The sequence below is a fragment of the Miniopterus natalensis genome, chromosome X (genome assembly GCF_054644295.1).
Source record: "Miniopterus natalensis isolate mMinNat1 chromosome X, mMinNat1.hap1, whole genome shotgun sequence".
Taxonomy (NCBI): Eukaryota; Metazoa; Chordata; class Mammalia; order Chiroptera; family Miniopteridae; genus Miniopterus; species Miniopterus natalensis.
This window is the reverse complement of record NC_142103.1, coordinates 69,564,638-69,570,637: the sequence shown is the minus strand read 5'-3', so window position 1 is coordinate 69,570,637 and position 6,000 is coordinate 69,564,638.

Sequence of the window (6,000 nt, the reverse complement as noted above, 5' to 3'; positions counted from 1 at the left end):
TGGTTATGTTTTGTTTTGATCTGTCAGCACCTGTACAACAGCTCACATGACATGGTTATGGCTGAGCCTCACAGTTAGCCAAACTGAGAGGAGAGTCCTCCCATGAATGGGTCAACAACAATCTAGACCCAGTCACAACAGAGGAGCCCAAAGAGCCCACAAAAGGACATGCTTAGAGAATATAGCTCAGAAGTATAAGGAAAACACACCTCTGGGTCCCACTGGCCATACACTACAAAATCCCACCCCACAAGACTGGGAGACAGCAAATATATCTAATATACAAGTACAAACACTAAAAGTCTCTAAAATGAGGAGACAAAGAAACAAACCCAAACTAAAGAAAAGGGAAAATTGCCAGAAAAAGACCTTGATGAGATGGAGTTAAGCAAGTTTTCAGAAATAAAGTTCAGAGTAATGGTTATAAAGATGATCAAGGAAATTAATGAGAACCACAAGACACTCGTTGAAAAGTCCAGGAAATTAGTGAAAGCTTCATCAGCTGAAAAAAGATATAGATATGATAAATAAGAACTGGGCAGAAATGAAGAATACTATCTAATATCAGAAATACTCTGGAAAGAATTAAAAGCAGGCTCAATTAAGCAGAGGATAGAATAACTGACTTAGAAGATAAAGTAGAAAAAAACCACTCAATCCGAGCAGCAAAAAGAAAAAAAAAAAACACTTAAAAAGCATCAGTATAATTTAAAGGAACTTTGGGACAACATGAAGCAAAACAACATTTATATCATAAGGCTGCAGAGGGGGAGGAAAGTCAGCAAGGGATAGAGAACCTGGTGGAATAAATAATGACAAAAAACTTTCTTAAATTGGTGAAGGAGAAAACCACACAAGTTCAGGAAGCACAGAGGATTCCAAACAAGAGGAGCTCAAAGAGACACACTCCAAGACACATCACAATTAAAATGGCAAATGTTAAGGACAAGGAGAGAATATTAAGGGCTGCAAGATAGAGACAAGCAGTGACCTACAAGGGAACCCCCATAAGGCTGACAACAACAGATTTCTCAACAGAAACACTTTAGGCCAGAAGGAATTGGCATAAAGTTCTTAAAATAATGAAAAGCAAGAACCTGCAACTACGACTGCTTTATCCAGCAAGGTTGTCATTTAAAATTGAAGGTGAAATAAAGAGTTTCCAAGAAAGGAGAGGAGAGGGAAGATGGCGGCCCTGTGAGAAGCAGCAGTGCCCCCGCTCCAGCCATGGACTTGATTTCCTCCTAAAATCCTACGTAACCAGCTTGAAAAAAACAGAGAAACATACCTGAGCGGACAAAGTGTGAGTGGGGAGCACTGAAGAAACATCACAGAGTCCGGTAAGAGAGGGGGCCGTAGGAAGGGGGAGTCCCCCTGAAGCCTGTGCTGGGCTCTGAGCCTGGAGGCTTGGAGGCTGCAAAGCGTCTGCCCATTGGAAGTGCGGATGGCATCCAAAAGTGGGGATCCCATACCCGGAGCAGAGAGGGGAAGGAGCACCCCGCGCACAGGGCAGAGGGACCCAGGGGAGCGGTGAGTCCCAGAGGGTACAGCGCCTTCCTAGGAAACAAAGCCTCTAGGGGCGGCTGCCACCAGTGTCTGGTGCTCGGGGTGCCAACCATAGGGAAAGCTGTCCCAAGAGCTGTGGCACCCAAGTGGTGAGGGACCAGAGGACTGCCCTGAGCACCCGCACAAGGGGACCCTAGGCCTCCCTGTGGGGCATTGTGTTAAGCCCCGGAAAGCACTGAATCTGCGTGGCGCGGGGGAGGGGAGGAGCCCTCCTGCCCTAAGCTCCCAGTGCCAAGAGGCTGGGTTCTGCAACCAGCCCTGAGGGTGTCCTCCCGCTCTGAGCTCCCAGTGCCGAAAGGCTGGGATCCGTGACAGGCCCTGAGGGGCCCCGTGGTGGCATGTGAAGCCACTCCAGCTATGTTGAGACCAGCGGTGTGGAGAGCTGCATGGAGCTGACTTTGGGTCCCCCCCGACACCCCCGCTGGGTGCCTTGTAGCAAGGGCTGCGGAACCTTGCAGGGCAGGCTCTCTGCCCAAGTGTTGCTTTGTGCGTTTGCCAGTTTGATTGCAGAACTGGTTCCCAACTTCCCGGAGTGCACTGCGTGGACAGACCAGCAGAGGCTGCCATTGGGGGCTGCACAGTAGACGGTCTGAGGAGTGGGCCTGGTACAACCAGCCAACCAGAGCTGAGCAGGGAGGGGCGGAGCCCGCACACCTCTCCTGCAGCCGGGAGCACCACCCCCAACGGGAAAAGGGCGGGTCCTGCTCACTGAAGTCCCAGACACACCGAAGGGCACAGTCCTGAGGGGGGAGGGAGAGCAGCTCACAGGAGGACTTTGCAAGAATAAGACTCTCAGGGACTGTTGTTTGGGAGCTGGAGGAAACAATGAAAACCCCTGCTGGGGGCTGGGCAGGCAAAGGGCCCACCAGAATGTGTTCTTAATCTAACCCACTAAGCCCAGGCTGCTGAAACGGGCCCAAAGAGAAAAGGCAACAGGCTGAAATCAATCTGAAGCTGCAGCAGGCCAGAGCCTGGGGAACTAGAATCAGAGGACAGGGTAGGGACTGAGGAGCTGGCGGTGGAGCAGAGACTAACTCCCGCAGAGTGAGCGCCTGACAGTGACACCTCTAAGGGGAGTGATACCCTGGGCTACACTAGCCACCCTGCACCCTAAGGACTCTACAGAAAACTCTGGAGTAAGACCAGGCAACTACAAGGTTGCAAAATAGTTGACAAGAGGAGGTGGTCCACGGAGAGCCTCAGATCAACCATCTAGCTAAGGACACCAGAGCCAAACCTAGATGGCTCCTCATATTGGGGGATACACAAGTACCTCCCAGGAGAACTGAAATCACAAAAAACAGTGACCCTCTGACAACATAAGTTGCCCAGAAGAAACTCACCTGATTGACTACCTTTTTTTCTGCTGTTGTTTTGTTTGGTTTGGTTTTGGTATTTTTGGTTTTGGGGTTCTTTTTTTCTTTGTTTTTTGTTTGTGGGTTTGTTTATTTTTTCTCTTTTTTCCTTAGGAAGAAGTGAAAGCGGAGGAAATTTGTTTTTTCTTCTTTTTTAAATTTTATAATAATTTTTTTTCTTCTTTTTTAATTCTTTTTTTAAAGCATTTTTTTAACTAAATTTTTTTTTCTCTTTTTTAAAAAAGAATTTTGTCTTGCTTAGCTTGTTTTTGGTTTTGTTTTGGTTATTTGCTTTCTTTTGTTTTATCCTTGCTTCTAATATCAAGACTTCCTTGATATCCCTGCTTAATGACTGGGACTTTATCATTATAACCAAGTTTATTGCTTTCCTCTATAGTTTCCAACAAATCTCTTACTGGACTCCCTCCCTGCCTAGGCTATATATCTCCCTCTCCTCTGAATCCACTGGCATAACTTTTTTCTTCTTTTTCTTCTTTCTTTTTCTACTTTTCTTTTATTCTTTCATTAGGCTCCCTTCTGTCTTCCTGTCTGAATGTTAGTTTCTCTTATTCGCTTTATTGTATTTTTGTTTTCTCATTTTCAACTATTACCCTATTCCTATTCTCTCCCTTAAATTTTTGCTGGCCATTCTTTCAGAATCTTTTCTCTGCTTCTGTTATCTCCCAGTAGCTTCTTTATTTTTTACATTTCAGTTTATTATTATTTTCTAAACTTTCACCAGTATTAACAACAATATACACCTCTGGGCTCCACTGGACCCACAAAACAAAATCCCATCCCACAAGACTGGGAGACAGCAAATATATCTAATATATAGATACAAGCACTAAGACCTACCAAAATGGGGAAACAAAGAAACAACCCCCAAATTGAAGAAAAGGAAACATCGCCAGAAAAAGACATTGATGAGATGGAGTTAAGCAAGTTATCAGAAATGGAGTTTGGAGTATGGATGATGAAGATGTTCAAGGAACTTAAGAAGACTCTAGATGATAAGATCGAGAACCTTAGTGAAAACATGAAAAAAGAGATACATACCATAAATAAAACTCAGACAAAGATAAAGAATGCTGTATCTGATATCAGGAATGCACTGGAAGGAATTAAAAGCAGGCTTAATGAAGCAGAGGATAGAATAAGTGACTTAGAAGACAAAGTAGAGAAAATCACAAAATCAGAGCACGAAAACGAAAAATCACTTAAAAAGCATGAAGACAGTCTAAGGGAACTTTGGGACAACATGAAGCGAAACAACATTCGCATTATAGGAATGCCAGAGGGGAAGGAAAGAGAGCAAGGGATAGAGAACTTGGTGGAAGAAATAATTATAGAAAACTTCTCTAGGCTGGCAAAGGAGAAGCCACACAAGTTCAGGAAGCACAGAGCGTTCCAAACAAGAGGGACCCAAAGAGACTCACTCCAAGAGACATCATAATTAAAATGGCAAATGTCAAGGACAAAGAGAAAATATTAAGGGCTGCAAGAGAGAGACAAGCAGTGACCTACAAGGGAACCCCCATAAGGCTGACAGCTGATTTCTCAACAGAGACTCTTCAGGCCAGAAGGGAGTGGCATGAAGTTCTCAAAGTAATGAAAAGCAAGAACATGCAACCAAGATTGCTTTACCCAGCAAGGCTATCATTTAAATTTGAAGGTGAAATAAAAAGCTTCCCAGACAAAAAAAGGCTAAAGGAGTTCAGTACCACCAAACCAGCATTGCAAGAAATGCTAAAAGGACTGCTTTAAGAAAAAGAAGGAATAGTGAGAGAAAGGTACATCAGCATAAAGAGGAAAAATGGCATTAAATAAGTTGATATCAATAGTAACGTTAAATGTAAGTGGAATAAATGGGCCAATCAAAGACAAAGGGTAGCTGAATGGATAAGGAAGTAGGACCGAAATATATGCTATCTACAAGAGATGCACCTGAGAGCAAAAGACTCACACAGGCTAAAAGTGAAGGGATGGAGTAAGATATTCCATGCAAATGGAAAGGAAAAGAAAGCTGGAGTAGCAATTCTTATTTCTGACAAAACACTTCAAAATAAAGAGCATAATGAGAGACAAAGATGGTCACTACATATTACTAAAGGGATCAATCCAACAGGAGGAAATAACCCTTATGAACATTTATGCACCCAATACAGGAGCACCTAAGTATATAAAAAATTTCTTGGGGGACTTCAAAGAGGAGATTGACAGCAACACAATCATAGTGGGAGACTTTAACACCCCATTGTCAGCATTGGACAGATCATGAAGACAAAAAGTCAACAGGGAAACGCAGACCTTAAATGAATCACTAGACCTAATGGATTTAATTGACATTTACAGAACATTTCACCCCAAAGCAACAGAATACACATTCTTCTCAAGTGCACATGGAACATTCTCAAAAATAGACCACATGTTAGGGCACAAGGCAAGTCTCTACAAATATAAGAAGATTGAAATCATATCAAGCATCTTCTCTGATCACAATGCCATGAAGCTAGAAATCAACCACTATAAAAAAACTCAAAAAATATTCAAGCACATAGAGGCTAAATAGCATGTTATTAAACAATGAATGGGTTACCAAGGAGATCAAGGAAGAAATCAAACACTTCATGGAAAGCAACGAAAATGAACAGACAACAACCCAAAACCTATGGGACACAGAGAAAGCAGTCCTGAGAGGAAAATTCATAGCATTACAGGCCTATCTCAAGAAACAAGAAAAAGATCTAATGAACCATCTAACACAACAACTAAAAGAACTAGAACGAGAACAGCAAGAAAAGCCCCAAGGAAGTAGAAGGAAGGAAATAATAAAAATCAGAGCAGAGATTAATGACATAGAGACTAAAAAAAAAATACAAAAAATCAATGAAACCAAGATCTGGTTCTTTGAAAGGATAAATGAGATTGATGCACCTTAAGCTAGACTCACTAAGAAACAAGGAGAGAAGACCCAATAAATAAAATCAGAAATGAAAGAGGCATTATAACAACTGATTTAACAGAAATACAAAGGATTGTAAGAAAACATTATGAGCAACTATATGCCAACAAATTG